Consider the following 17,118-nt stretch of genomic DNA (forward strand, 5'->3'; position numbering starts at 1 on the left):
AATTTTTATACTATTCTGTGTACTCGGAAAGCTGTTTATTATTTATGTCATTATCTAAAATATCTCTACTTCAGCGTATCTGAATTATTGTCACTTTTACCTTTTAAACAATCTACTTTTTTGTTTTTAATAAACTGCATTTTATTACTGTAATGACTTTTACAAAGTCCCCTGCAGGCTTTACTGATTGTATCACTCTTTTTATTTTACAATGTTCAATTATCACTGAAGAATATACGTACGCCTACAGCAGCGACAGCTGGCGACTTACAATGCAAACATTTCATGGCTACTGTATGGCAATTTGTTTTGAACAGTAATGCTGCTGACAAGATGACTCTTGTGTAAGCTAATATGTGACGATGTTGTGGTGATTTTGTGTTTAGCATTTGACGATGCCACGGTGCATCCAGTATATTAGGACATGGTTTTATAAAATAGGCATGCCTCGTCTTATTTCAAGCGTATAACTTTCACATGAATGTAAGTAATATTTTTCATCGTGGTTTATTTTACTGTTTTAAGCTGTAGAGAATCAGCCAGTTGTATTTTTTTCCCATATTTTGCTGCATATCTGAAGATGGTCATTGATGACAGAAACCGGCAGTGTAAGGACCTTCAGGTTCGTGACCATAGACGTGAAGTAAGAGAAATTTATTCCATGTGCAGAACATTTTGCGTAGGACGGGGGGGGGGGGGGGACTGATATAAGTTGCTCATTAGTCTCCTGGAGGTCAATTCGTCAGCGCACTTGATAATGGCGACATGATTGACAACGGAATATTGTGCCGTTCGTCACTATGAACCAGGCGTATACCTGTGGACTGTCCGACTAAGCAGAATTACTATCAAAAATAAGTTACAAGTTAAATACATTTTGAAACAGAAGCTATTGGGAAGTATCACAAATTTCCATTTTCAAGGCAGGTATAACTATTAAGAGATTAAAATAATTTAGTTAATTTATAAATATTGCATATCAAATGGTAATCGTCCTTCTACTTCAAGGTAGAAGATGTCACATAACCAATTAAATATAGCTACCGCTTAATTTAAAAAAAATGGAATTTTTCTTGCTATGTAACTCTGTAACTGAAGAATTAACAATGTATTACAAATTACTTTTCTATATTCCACTGAACTTAGGTATGCTGAACTTCTAATATTTGCAAATGTTTCATAAGACATAACATCATGTTAAAAATTTGGAAAAGAAGATGCAGAAAATGGTGGAAATTTCTTATAGAGGTCTCTAACATGTACTACATGCCATCAGAAAATGCACTAGATTGATCCACGTACGACTCTCGCCGTTCTATCAGTTTTCAACTTCACCCGTATTTCTTTCCCCACATTTTTCCGTCGTTCTTTAAGGATAAAAGACACATTTATGATAAGACTCTGTTCTATCTTCCCAAAGACATGGACACAGTGCTTGCCGAACACCCTCCTCAGTCTGGCAGGGTTAGCCACGTATCTGTTCCTTAACAGAATTTAAAGATGGCAGTCGGAGGGTGCCAAGTTGGGAGTCTAGGGAGGATGTAGAGAGTTTCCCATTAGCATGTCCTACTCTCTACTACAGTGACACGAACAGTGTGAGGAAGTGCATCATCTTGTTTCAGTATGATTTTCTTCCCAGAGCGTTTGTGGGGTAATTCTCAACAGAGCTTAGAAATTGTCATGATTCAGCGAGCAGAATTTACACTGAGGTGAAAAAAAAGTCTTTGGATGGAGATACTCGTTCCTCGTTCATACAGACGGCCGTAGAATCGCGTACATATGGTATAAAAGGGCAGTACATTGGCAGAATTGTCAACTGTTCTCAGGTGATTCATGTGTAAAGATTTGTGACGTATGACTGCATGGCAGAAAATAACAGACTTTGAATGCAGAACGGTAGTTGGAGCTAGGCTCATGGGACAGTCCATTTCGGATTTCGTCAGGGGATTCAAAATTCCAAGATCAAGTGTCAGGAGTGTGCCGAGAATACCAAATTTGAGATGTTACCTCTCACAACCGACAATGCAGTGGCCGACGCCCCTAATTTAATAACCGACACCAGAGGGCTTTGCGTGTAGTAGTCAGTGCTAACAGACAAGCAACACTACGTGAAATAACCGTATAAATCAACGTGGGACAGACGTACGACTAACGTATGCGAAATTTGGTGTTAATGGCTATGGCAGCATACGGCCAACGCGAGTTAATTTGTTGAGAGCAAGACATCGTCTTGAGTCCTGATTTCAGTTTGTAAGAGTTGATAGTAGGGTTCTAATGTGGTGCAAAACCCAGGAAGCCATGGACGCAAGTTGTCAACAAGGCACTCTACAAGCTAGTGGTGGTTCCATAGTGGACTGAGCTGTCTTTACTTGTATTGGACTGGATCGTCTGATCCAACCGAAGCGATCATTCTACATCTACATCTACATCCATACTCCGCAAGCCACCTGACGGTGTGTGGCGGAGGGTACCTTGAGTACCTCTATCGGTTCTCCCTTCTATTCCAGTCTCGTATTGTTCGTGGAAAGAAAGATTGTGGGTATGCCTCTGCGTGGACTCTAATCTCTCTGATTTTATCCTCATGGTCTATCCGCGAGATACACGTAGGAGGGAGCAAGATACTGCTTGTCTCCTCGGTGAAGGTATGTTCTCAAAGCTTCAGAAAAACCCCGTACCAAGCTACTGAGCGTCTCTCTTGCAGAGTCTTAAACTGGAGTTTATCTATCTTCTCCGTAACGCTTTCGCGATTACTAAATGATCCTGTAACGAAGCCCGCTGCTCTCCGTTGGCTCTTCTCTACTTCTTCTGTCAACACTATCTGGTTCGGATCCCACACCGGTGAGCAGTATTCAGGCAGTGGGCAAACAAGTGTACTGTAACCTACATCCTTTGTTTATGGACTGCACTTCCTTAGGATTCATCCAATGAATCTCAGTCTGGCATCTGCTTTACCGAAGATTAATTTTATATGGTTATTCCATTTTATATCACTCCTAATGCCTACTGCCAGATAATTTATCGAATTAATTGCTTCCTGTTGCTGACCTGCTATATTGTAGCTATATAATAAAGGATATTTCTTTCTATGTATTCGTAGCACGTTACACTTGTCTACATTGAGATTCAATTGCCATTCCCTGTACCATGCGTCCATTCGTTGCAGATCTTCCAGCATTTCAGTACAATTTTCCATTGTTACAACTTCTCGATATACTACACCACCATCCACAAAAAGCCTCAGTGAACTTTCGATGTTATGCAAAAGGTCATTTATATATATTGTGAATAGCAACGGTCCTACGACACTCCCCTGCGGCACACCTGAAATCACTCTTACTTCCGAAGACTTCTCTCCATTGAGAATGACATGCTGCGTTTTGTTATCTAGGAACTCTTCAATCCAATCACACAAGTGGTCTGATAGTCCATATGCTATACTTTGTTCATTAAACGACTGTGGGGAACTGTATTAAACGCCTTGCGGAAGTCAAGAAACACGGCATCTCCCTGGGAACCCGTGTCTATGGCCCTCTGAGTCTCATGGACGAAAGCGCGAGCTTGGTTTCACACGATCGTCTTTTTCGAAACCCATGCTGATTCCTACGGAGTAGATTCCTAGTCTCCAGAAAAGTCATTATACTCGAACATAATACGTGTTCCAAAATTCTACAACTGATCGACGTTACAGATATAGGTTTATAGTTCTGCACATGTGTTCAACGTCCCTTCTGGAAAACGGGGATGGCCTGTGCCCTTTTACAATCTTCTGGATCGCTACGCTCTTCTAGAGACCCACGGTACACCGCTGCAAGAAGGGCGCAAATTCCCTCGCATACTCTGTGTAAAATCGAACTGGTATCCCATCAGGTCCAGCGGCCTTACCACTTTTGGGCGATTTCAATTGTTTTTCTATCCCTCTGTCATCTATTTCATATCTGCCATTTTTTCATCTGTGCGACAATCTAGAAAAGGAATTATAGTGCAGTCTTCCTCTGTGAAACAGCTTTGCAAAAAGACATTTAGTATTTCGGCCTTTTGTCTGTCATTATCTCTTGCAATACCATTTTGGTGACAGAGTGTCTGGACATTTTGTTTTGATCCACCTACCGCTTTGACATAAGACTAAAATGTTTGCTGTGAAGTTACCTTTGCTTCCGGAGCAGTTTTCTAACTCGGTTGTTGTACCACGGTGGCCTTTTTCCGTCTCTTACGATCGTGCTTGGCACATACTCATCTAATGCATATTGTACGATGGGTTTGAACTTCGTCCACTGATCAACACTATCTGTACTTGAGATAAGACTTTTGTGTTGAGCCGTCAAGTACTCTGAAATCTGCTTCTTGTCACTTTTGCAAAACAGAAAAATCTTCCTACCTTTTTTAATATTTCTATGTACTGCTGAAATCATCGATGCTGTAACGGCTTTATGATCGCTGATTCCCTGTTCTGCGTTAACTGTTTCAAATAGTTCGGGTCTATTTGTCACCAGAAGGTCTAAAATAATATCGCAATGAGTCGGCTCTCTGTTTAACTGCTCAAGGTAGATTTCAGATAGTGCACTTAAAAAAATTTCGCTGGATTCTTTGTCCCTGCCACCCGTTATGAACGTTTGAGTCTCCCAGCCTATATCCGGCCAATTAAAATCTTCACCCAAAACTATAACATGGTCGGGAAATACACGCGAAATATTTTCCAAATTTTCCTTCAGGTGTTCTGCCACAGCTGCTGCTGAGCCAGGGGGCCTATACACACATCCATTTACCATGTCTGAGCCTGCTTTAACCGCGACCCAAATTTCTTCATATTTCGGATCTCCGTCAATCCTTCGACACTATAGCACTTTTTATCGCTATAAACACGCCTCCCCCTACACTGTCCAGCCTGTCCCTGCTGTACCCATTCCAATCTGAGTTTAGAATTTCATTACTGTTTACGTCTGGTTTCAGCCAACATTCCGTCCCTAGTACTACATGGGCATTTCGACCGTTTATTAATGAGAGCAGTTCTGGGACCTTTCAATAGACGCTCCTGCAGTTTACTATTACCACATTAGTACTGTCACTCCCTGTTGCGTTTTGCCTACCTTGTCGCGTCTCAGAAGGCATCTTGTCGGACCTGTTGTTGTTGTTGTTGTTGCGGTCTTCAGTCCTGAGACTGGTTTGATGCAGCTCTCCATGCTACTCTATCCTGTGCAAGCTTCTTCATCTCCCAGTACCTACTGCAACCTACATCCTTCTGAATCTGCTTAGTGTACTGATCTCTTGGTCTCCCTCTACGATTTTTACCCTCCACACTGCCCTCCAATGCTAAATTTGTGATACCTTGATGCCTCAAAACATGTCCTACCAACCGATCCCTTCTTCTAGTCAAGCTGTGCCACAAACTTCTCTTCTCCCCAATCCTGTTCAATACCTCCTCATTAGTTACGTGATCTACCCACCTTATCTTCAGCATTCTTCTGTAGCACCACATTTCGAAAGCTTCTATTCTCTTCTTGTCCAAACTGGTTATCGTCCATGTTTCACTTCCATACATGGCTACACTCCATACAAATACTTTCAGAAACGACTTCCTGACACTTAAATCTATACTCGATGTTAACGAATTTCTCTTCTTCAGAAACGATTTCCTTGCCATTGCCAGTCTACATTTTATATCCTCTCTACTTCGACCATCATCAGTTATTTTACTCCCTAAATAGCAAAACTCCTTTACTACTTTAAGTGTCTCATTTCCTAATCTAATCCCCACAGCATCACCCGATTTAATTTGACTACATTCCATTATCCTCGTTTTGCTTTTGTTGATGTTCATCTTATATGCTCCTTTCAAGACACTGTCCATTCCGTTCAACTGCTCTTCCAAGTCCTTTGCTGTCTCTGACAGAATTACAATGTCATCGGCGAACCTCAAAGTTTTTACTTCTTCTCCATGAATTTTAATACCTACTCCGAATTTTTCTTTTGTTTCCTTTGCTGCTTGCTCAATATACAGATTGAATAACATCGGGGAGAGGCTACAACCCTGTCTCACTCCCTTCCCAACCACTGCTTCCCTTTCATGCCCCTCGACTCTTATAACTGCCATCTGGTTTCTGTACAAATTGTAAATAGCCTTTCGCTCCCTGTATTTTACCCCTGCCACCTTCAGAATTTGAAAGAGAGTATTCCAGTTAACGTTGTCAAAAGCTTTCTCTAAGTCTACAAATGCTAGAAACGTAGGTTTGCCTTTTCTTAATCTTTCTTCTAAGATAAGTCGTAAGGTTAGTATTGCCTCACGTGTTCCAACATTTCTACGGAATCCAAACTGATCTTCCCCGAGGTTGGCTTCTACTAGTTTTTCCATTCGTCTGTAAAGAATTCGCGTTAGTATTTTGCAGCTGTGACTTATTAAACTGATAGTTCGGTAATTTTCACATCTGTCAACACCTGCTTTCTTTGTTATTGGAATTATTATATTCTTCTTGAAGTCTATGGGTATTTCGCCTGTCTCATACATCTTGCTCACCAGATGGTAGAGTTTTGTCATGACTGGCTCTCCCAAGGCCATCAGTAGTTCTAATGGAATGTTGTCTACTCCCGGGGCCTTGTTTCGACTCAGGTCTTTCAGTGCTCTGTCAAACTCTTCACGCAGTATCTTATCTCCCATTTCATCTTCATCTACATCCTCTTCCATTTCCATAATACTGTCCTCAAGTACATCGCCCTTGTATAAACCCTCTATATACTCCTTCCACCTTTCTGCCTTCCCTTCTTTGCTTAGAACTGGGTTGCCATCTGAGCTCTTGATATTCATACAAGTGGTTCTCTTCTCTCCAAAGGTCTCTTTAATTTTCCTGTAGGCAGTGTCTATCTTACCACTAGTGAGACAAGCCTCTACATCCTTACATTTGTCCTCTAGCCATCCCTGCTTAGCCATTTTGCACTTCCTGTCGATCTCATTTTTGAGACGTTTGTATTCCCTTTTGCATGCTTCATTTACTGCATTTTTATATTTTCTCCTTTCATCAATTAAATTCAATATTTCTTCTGTTACCCAAGGATTTCTATTAGCCCTCGTCTTTTTACCTACTTGATCCTCTGCTGCCTTCACTACTTCATCCCTCAGAGCTACCCATTCTTCTTCTACTGTATTTCTTTCCCCCATTCCTGTCAATTGTTCCCTTATGCTCTCCCTGAAACTCTCTACAACCTCTGGTTCTTTCAGTTTATCCAGGTCCCATCTCCTTAAATTCCCACCTTTTTGCAGTTTCTTCAGTTTCAATCTGCAGTTCATAACCAATAGATTGTGGTCAGAATCCACATCTGCCCCTGGAAATGTCTTACAATTTAAAACCTGGTTCCTAAATCTCTGTCTTACCATTATATAATCCATCTGATACCTATTAGAATCTCCAGGATTCTTCCAGGTATACAACCTTCTTTTATGATTCTTGAACCAAGTGTTAGCTATGATTAAGTTATGCTCTGTGCAAAATTCTACAAGGCGGCTTCCTCTTTCATTTCTTCCCCCCAATCCATATTCACCTACTATGTTTCCTTCTCTCCCTTTTCCTACTGACGAATTCCAGTCACCCATGACTATTAAATTTTCGTCTCGCTTCACTACCTGAATAATTTCTTTTATCTCGTCATACATTTCATCTATTTCTTCATCATCTGCAGAGCTAGTTGGCATATAAACTTGTACTACTGTAGTAGGCATGGGCTTTGTGTCTATCTTGGCCACAATAATGCGTTCACTATGCTGTTTGTAGTAGCTAACCCGCACTCCTATTTTTTTATTCATTATTAAACCTACTCCTGCATTACCCCTATTTGATTTTGTATTTATAACCCTGTAATCACCTGACCAAAAGTCTTGCTCCTCCTGCCACCGAACTTCACTAATTCCCACTATATCTAACTTTAACCTATCCACTTCCCTTTTTAAATTTTCTAACCTACCTGCCCGATTAAGGGATCTGACATTCCACGCTCCGATCCGTAGAATGCCAGTTTTCTTTCTCCTGATAACGACGTCCTCTTGAGTAGTCCCCGCCCGGAGATCCGAATGGGGGACTATTTTACCTCCGGAATATTTTACCCAAGAGGACGCCATCATCATTTAAACATACAGTAAAGCTGCATGTCCTCGGGAAAAATTACGGCTGTAGTTTCCCCTTGCTTTCAGCCATTCGCAGTACCAGCACAGCAAGGTCGTTTTGGTTAATGTTACAAGGCCAGATCAGTCAATCATCCAGACTGTTGCCCCTGCAACTACTGAAAAGGCTGCTGCCCCTCTTCAGGAACCACATGTTTGTCTGGCCTCTCAACAGATACCCCTCCGTTGTGGTTGCACCTACAGTACGGCCATCTGTATCGCTGAGGCACGCAAGCCTCCCCACCAACGGCAAGGTCCATGGTTCATGGACCTAGGGGAGGGAATTCTCTAACATGAAAAACCTACATGTGCACTCCGCTACCTATGTAGCCGCTTCCTGCGTGTAGTGCACGCCTGACCTATTCAGGGGGACTCTACATTTCTCCACTCGATAGCGGAGGTCGAAAGATTTGCACCACAGATCTCCGCGGAATCGTCTGAGCCTCTGGTTTAAGATTACCGCTCGGCTCCAAACCAGAGGACCACTATCGGTTCTGGAAACCACACTACAAATAGTTAGCTCAGATTCCACCCCGCAAGCGAGGCTTTCCGCCTTTACCAACTCCGCCAACCGCCTGTATGAATTAAGGATGACCTCTGAACCCAGACGGCAGGAGTCACCGACATAAGCAACAATATGCAGTCGGGTGCACCCAGTGCTCTCTATGACCTCCACATCTCGGATGAGACACCCCTTCCCCCTGTCAAGCAGACAGAGTGAACACTGGCTTCTTCCCCGACATTTCCGCTTTTTCCTTAAGGGGCTCCATCGCCCACCTAACATTGGAGCTCCCAATCACTAATAAACCCCTTCCCCCGTGAGCCTGCCGAAGGAGCGGTCACATGTCCACTCACAAGCAGAGCGGGCGATGCCACACAGCCAGCCTCCACATTGACCCGAACGCCGCTGAACCAGCCACTCCTCTTGGGTAGAGGGTGGCCCAATCGCGCCCGGTACCCGCGAAGATGTCTCGGCAGCAGGGGCCATGCGTGAAGCATGTAACACCTGGGGTGTACCATGCGACGCACCAGACTCCCCACTGCCGCTACACTCCGAGGCAGCAGCCTGAAGACGGCTGACCGCGGCCATCAGCACGTTGTGTTGTTCGCGAACAGTGGCCAGCTCCTCCTGCGTGCGTACACAGCAGTCACACATACTATCCATCCTAAGATATCAACAATTTACTGTAGAGAGTGTAACGTCCCCTTATAAAAACTGTGAATTACTGTGCTGGTAAAATTCTACGTTATCAAACAGCTGAGCAAAACTGAACGTACTCAGACAGTTCTCTCTTTACTTAATCTGATCGCCACTAAACTGACACAAAATATTTTTTTTTAGCGCAACGCAATCTGACTTTCAATAATCCGTACAAAATTATGTCCCTGACTAAGAATAACCTATACCTTTCATGAATTACTTACATCACAAAAATCTTCGTTACTCGAACTACTGCAACACAGCGAGTGCCAATACTGCCAGCTAAATAAAAGGTTCTAACTACTGAAGACACTAACTATTAATAGGCATAGTTTGCAAATGAAAGATTTTGATAGAGAACAAGCAATGTATTTACCTTAATAGTGTTCAAAAGTCATCATATATATATATATATATATATATATATATATATATATATATATATATATATCAATTCTTGACATCCATCTTTACAAATTTCCTTTTTCTGTCGAACACACGTCCAGATCGTCCGATCTCAAAACTCTGGCATCTCTCTCTCCACATCCACCAGTGCTGGCGGCTCACCTCCAACTGCCCAACGCTACACGTTGTTCACATCTAACTGCCCAACACTACACAAGCGAACATTCCAACAGTGAGTCCAACCAGCCTCAGACTGCACACAGCACAGTCAATGATTTTCATAAAGAGACCTACGTGGCGTTAGCAACATAAAAACCTAAACAGCCTACTTACAAGAGTTAATTAATCAACTTTTAACTAGACTGCTAATTCACTAAAGGTGGCTGGTACCTGACTAAACTGTGGTAACTAGACACTTCTTGTTGGAAACAAAGAAAATAAGTACTAACTGTCTCTGGAATGTATTCAAAACAAACACGAAATCTATGGTACACTGTTACTAGTACTCGAAAATTAAGGCTTCCTAAAAGCAAAAACACACGGAAAAAGAAGTGAAAAGTAAGAAAAACACAGTTAATACTTAAATTTACGTAGCTTTCTGCACTGCAGATGTGAAGCATCATTGCCCTGAGACCATTTTCAGCCATTTATTCCTAAGCAGCATCGGAATTTTTGTGGATGACAATGCGCCATATCACCGGGCCACAATTGTTCGCGATTGTTTTGAAGAATATTGTGGACCGTTCGAGCTAATGAATTGGACACCGAGAGCGCCCGACATGAATCTCATCGAAAATTTACGGGACATCATCGAGAGGAAAGTAAGAGCACAAAATTCAGCACAAGCAATACTTTCTGAATTACTTATGGCTGTAGAGGCGGCATGGGTCAGTATTTCTGCAAATCACTTCCATATACTTGTGGAGTCCATGGTACGTCTAGTTGTTGCAATACTGTGGGCAAAAGGGTGTCCGACATGATATTATTACTCTTTTTTGTGTCCGTTCTTCACGTGGTTAGTCTGCAGGAATTCAGTCGTTCCCTTACGTAATAAAGTCAAGTAACTGCAGCCTTAATTATATTGCAACCAGATGGTGTATGGAGTCACAGCAACTCGTTGCAATATAATAAAACAGCGTGAAAACGAAAGTTGGAGCTGTTTAATTTTATTGCAATGTTACGAAGTATCCCGTGAATTTTATCGCCTTAGTACTGTATATGGTTAGTCAAGGTTCAAGAAATTCGATCCGAATGCAACCCTGTGCTTGACAGAAGACAGTTCCCATAACTTTCTCAGCAAATCGTACTGTCTTCGCTTTCTTCTATAAAGGTGAATCCAAGCCGTGCCATCCAATACTCTGGCATTTTGCTTCATACTGTAACGATATATTCAGCTTTCATCGCCTTTTAAAGTGCTCATCAAAAAATCATCATCTTCGTTTCGAAATATCTGAATAATGATCTGGGTTATGGTTCTTCTGTTATGATTCTTCTCTGCAGGTTGTGGTCTTTGGTCAATAAATGTGGGATCCAAAAGGTACAAACTTCTCGGAAACTTCATCTGTGATCATTTCTTGCGCTGCACTGTGTTCGACTGCAAGTTTTGCACTGATTTCATTTACTCTGACATTCTTCCATCATTTTTGCGTACCTTGGAGAGAGATTGAAGGCGACTTCTATGAGGGTCATCTCGTATTTTAATGTTTAGAGTGTTTTACACTGGTGCTAACACAGCTGGTGCCAACGCAGACATTTCAAAAGGCACGCTGTAGTCTGAAGTGAATTTCGGAAGAAAATTTTCCCTCTTCAAAGGGATCTCAAAGGCAGCATTCTGTTAGTAGTACTGCCTGTGGTCACGTGGCGCTGTTGACGTCAGAATATGGCAAAATGTTGTATAACACTGGTAGATTACTTCAGTCATTTCGTGTTACAGTTTTGGAATCGTAATTTTAACAGTGTAGTACTCCCAAGTTTCATTCTGGCCCTCATATGTGATTTATTACCTCAACATTGCCATAGCAGTGTACTTGGTGTGCAAAACGTCCATTATTGATTTAATTCGTGCTAGGGTAACTAGAGATTTCCATATAGATAAGAAGCCTATTTGGCATTACCAATGTTGTTTTGATGGTTATTAATGCTGCGAGGACTTTGTGTAAAGAGGACATAGCGATTACCTAAAATAAACAAAAAATAAATGTCTTGACTTGTAATCGTCCATACCGTTCCACCAGCCCAGACGCAGATGCTCCCACAATTACGTTCCATTAAGAACAAGTAAAGTATCGCAGAGAAACTGGATATCGACGGCCGTCTAACTATAAAGAATCGCCGCAGGGCCTATAGCTTCGTAACGTCTGTCCGTATGCGGCGTAATGCCAGCCGGTTAGAGGTGTAATACGCGCTGGAACCGAAGTCGGTAAGGCCGGGCTGAGTTGGCGGCTAGCACGGCGCGACGAAATGAGATAAAAACGAAAATACGACCGGTTTACGAGGGTGCGGCCGCTGTTTCTCTTTATACGTTATTTCCCTCCAGTCCTATCACTGTCTGACCCTCGCCATCTTTTTTGGCCCGCCAATGCTGTGGGTAGCTCCGCGGGGCGTATTGCTGCTCCTGGTGAAGACGTAAACCGGGTTTATGCCGCAGTTGTGGAGCATTATGCCCCCCACCCAGTGCTGTCTATTCCTCCACCTCTGCGCAACCTCCCACCCTACTCTCCCCCGTAGGGATCCTCGGCTTCTCTTGCGAAATACATCACTGCTGTGCTGCGGAGAACTTTGCAGTGACACCTGTAATACCGATTTATGTTATGCTCGTATATTTAAAATGAAACTTTGCGCAAAGTTTGTGTGATTTATTATGTGTCGCTCGAACTCACTGTCCTTCGCGTTCCTGGGGATGGAAATAGGATGTGCTACCTTATTTAAAAGTAGCATTTAAAATATTTCTGTTCCAGTGCTGATCGTCATTGCCCACCTATATTGAGCTCAACTATTTTCAAAGCGGGCTATCCGTTACTGAAATGCACTCATTCTGTTGCCCTTCTTCTCACCATTTTATTTACGAATGAAACCGAATTTTCCCTTATAGGCATGTATGGCAGTCTGTTTCACCCTCTCCGCTTTTTAACACGTTTTAATTAGATCGCTACTTGTCTGTTTGCTCGGCACAAATTTTGCAATTGATTTCAAACCATCTTCCCAATTATCTTGGGACTTGAAAGTATCAGTACGGCTGAGAACTCGACGACGACGGCCCAATATTAACCAGCTTTCTCGTATTGTATGCGGTGGTGAGTTCTTTTTGTACCATTGCTGTTACACCACTTTTCCTGTTCCACTTGCGGAAGTTTCGGTTTCTGTTAAGATCCCGTCTCAACTCGATTCTTGCAAAATTTTACCTTCGAGGTCTTTTCATCAATTAATCGGAGGCGTACGTGACCTATTGGCTGACTCGAGCAACTGAAGTAATCCAAAATTTCCTATACGAGTGTGTTGCAAGTATATCAAAATGTTTGAAATTGACTGAGAAATTTAGCACGCACAAGATTAAAAACAGAAAGTGATTATTGAAATACAGAAACTTTTTAACGTTACACTTTTCAAAAAGGGGTTAAAATGTCAAAAATAATTTCTTCCAGCCCGGTACAGATTATTAATCCCATACCGATACACCTAAAATTTGTGCTTGTGAATTCATAATAACCTATGAAAATATTTGTAGGCATTCAAACGAAAAACTTGGAGTGCACGCAGTGCGTCATTCATGCATGAATAGATCACCTCCTTACCATTGTTTGCTGAATGCGCCTCACAGTTTGCGTCTTAAACTCTACAGGTATTTTCATAGCATTTAAAAAATTCACAAGCATAAATTCTCAGGGCTATCAGTATGTGGTTAATAACCTGCATGGAGCTGGAAGAAATTATTTTATACTTTTAAGTCCGTTTTAAAAACATATTATGTAAAAAATTTTTCTTTACTTTAATAATAATCTGCACAGTCGAAGAAAAATGCGAAAGAAAATTGAGGAACTGGTATATAACGATCAGTTACGCAGTAGGAAAAATTCTGGAATTGCGGTTCATTGTGGAACGGAGACTTTCATAGGAGTCGCCCATGTAGAGAAAAATGTTTGACTACGACAAATTCAAAATTCTCTGGAAAACAGAGGTAACGTACATAGAAAGGCGAGTCGTACACTGTAAGTACAAGAATAAATATGTTACAACAGGGATAGACGGCGAACAACGAAGTGCTTTGCCCCTATTGTTCAAAGTATACAACGAAGAAGCAAAGACGGGAATGTAAGAAAAAATCAGGGTTGTAATTAAAATCCAAGGAAGGATATCAATAACAAGATTCTCTAATGAATCTGCTAATCTGCAGTGGGAGTGAGAAAGAAATGCAGGCCCGCTGAATGGAGTAAACAGTCTAATGAACATAGATTATGGACTGAGGATAAACTGAAGGAACATGGAAGTGATGAGCAGTAGCAGAAATGACATCAGCGATAAACTTGGCATCAAAGAAGTGGAGGAGCACGTAAAAAACAGACTGGTATTTGCAGAGAGGACTTTGCTAGATATACAAATAACCTACCTCAAACACTGGTCGTCATTTGAGGAATGAATTTCAGAAAAAGCCCGTTTCGGGAACAGAACAGAATTGAGTGGAAGTGAACCACGGTCTATCGGAAAATCAGAACAGAGGACAATCGAAGCGTTAGAGACATGGTGCCAGAGAAGGACATTGAAAATTAGCTAGCCTGACAAGAAACTAGGAGATTCTTCCCAGAATAGGTGAGAGGAAGAAAACGTGATCAATACTGTTATGAAGAAGAGGGAGGATGATAGAACAAATGTTACGGCATCAGGGGATAACCTCCATGGTAATAGAGGGAACTGCTGAGGGTAAGAACTGTAGGGATAGACAGAAATTGGAATACTTTGAACAAATAATGAAGGACGTTGAATGTGTTACTCTGAGAGAAGAGGTTGTGGCAGGTGAAGAAGACCAGGCGGGCAACAGAAAGCCCGTCAGAAAACTGATACCAAAGCAGAACTCACTATTACTTCACCTTTTGGTTCCTGTAAATAAGTACAAAGTGTGGGGATAGCTGAGTGTTTTTTGGGTAACATTCAGATAACAAAAATTCAAATAAGCGCTGTCTTGCAACGGCAACATGACATTGTTACCTTTGTACTACCACACATATGCTTCATATTTTGAAAATTAATATTATAGAACAATTATCCTACTTGACGTTTGTACCCTGATCCCAAATCTGCTCCCACTCAGTTCTCGGTCCTTCCCTTCCTGTTTGGGTGAATATGTATTTCACAAACCTTAGTTGCTTCCTTTTCTTTAAGACTTCTCTAATCTCCAAGTGAAAATATCCTCTAGCAATGTGCAATACTCGCAACAGTAGCGATTTAATAAGGTTGAAAAGAACAATATTTTATTTGCCTTTGAAGAACAGTGATTGATGGTGAGGCAGTTCTAGCAACAATGATTAGTAAGGGACAAAAGGCAATAAACATAAGTAGAAGCGTTGACGCACTGACAGAAAAAAAATCGCAACTCCAAAAAATGATTAATGCATAGCAATCAAGTATCGGATACGCTATTGTCTAGGTAATATATTTAAGTTATTAACATTGCAAGATCACAGGTTAATGTAAGCTCGAGATAAGCCACTGCAAATATGAAATACTTGTTCGGTACATAAATAATCGGTGTGACCGCCAGAACGCGGAATGCAAGCATGCGAAAGTGCATTCACTGTGCTCAACAGGAGCCTGATCTCTGTTTGTGGGATGGAGTCCCATGCCTGTTTTACTTGGTCGATCAGTACAGGCAGAGTTAGTGCTGACTGTGGATAACGCTGGCGTTGTCCTGTTGAAAACACCGCCTGGAATGCTGTTCATGAATGGTGGAAAAGCAGATCGAATCACCAGACTGACGTACAAATTTACAATAAAGGAGCGTGGAATAACTACTGGACCGCTCCTGTTGTCGCACTAAATCGTAACCCAGACTGTGACATCGGAGGCAAGTAAATACAGTGCGTCTGGCACGCAGACAGGTTTGTTGGAGGCCCTCAAATGGGTTCCTTCTAAGCAAAACACGGCCATCACTGGCACAGAGACAGAACCAGCTTTCATCAGAAAATGCAACAGACCTCCACCCTGCCCTCCAACGCGCTCTCTCCTGACATCACTGAAGTCGCAAACGGCGATGGTCTGGGGCCGTGGGAATGCACGCTACCGGGCGTCTGGATCCCAGTTGTCCTTGAAGTAATAGATTTGTAATAGTACGTCATGTCACTGTGGTGCCAACAGCAATTCAAAATGCTGCTACATATGCAGTACCATATGCACGCCAAAAACCACTGTCTTCCGTATCGTTAATGTCACGTGGCCGTCCGGAGCTTCTCGAGACCACCTTAACAGCACTCATGCACAGCACCTACATTCCTGCTTACTCTTTCTCCAGTATTGCAGAAGGTACATCTAGCTTGTCACAGTCCTCTTACACAATCTAGTTCAAACTCAGTGATGTGCTGATAAGGGCGTCTTTGTAATCTTATAGGCTTACCACGTCCGACCTCAAACGTAACTAACGTTCACGACCGTTACAGCGTGTACTTAAAACAAACCAGATTTGCATCCCCATAGTGATGCTACTAATACTACTCTGATGCGACCCGTACGAAATTTGAGTAGATATCATCTTTTAGATGGAGAAACGCGCCTATTATCTTTGGTTTATGTAGCACAACTCGTTCTTGGTGCTGCGACTTCTTTTTCCGTCAGTGTATTTTGAGACATTAGTGCCGTATGTCAATGAGTGAATTACCTCAGGAGAGGATCGTGTAGAAGAACTGCGTGCCAGGTTTAGAGGAATAAGTGACTATGCACTTGGTAGATATGTATCTGTTAGAACAATTCATAATGGGAGGAGACCTGCATAGTATACAATCAAAGTAAAGAAACCGGGACTACTGCGTAACTGTTGAAAAACGGAACAAAATGCTAGAAACAGTGATATTCTGAGTAAAGCGCGTTTGGCTGTCAAAGTGACATTGCGTGAACCTTTCAACTATTACGGCAGAGGAAGGTTAACGAAGGGCTCTCACAAGGTCCATAGAGTTTCTGGTCATGTGTAAAGGCTGTCGGTGGTACCGATGTTAGTGCCTAGACACTCATAGACTGGCAGGGGCTAAAATTCAGGACAGCAAAGTGTAGCCAGAAAGGCTGAACTCGATTTTCAAAGTAGCTTTACAACTGAAAATCCAGGGGTATTGGCCCAAATTAATTCTTGCACCATTACAATGGAGAATAATATAGATTTGACTCAGTACCA

This window comes from Schistocerca piceifrons, chromosome 6 (assembly GCF_021461385.2).
Source record: "Schistocerca piceifrons isolate TAMUIC-IGC-003096 chromosome 6, iqSchPice1.1, whole genome shotgun sequence".
Lineage (NCBI taxonomy): Eukaryota > Metazoa > Arthropoda > Insecta > Orthoptera > Acrididae > Schistocerca > Schistocerca piceifrons.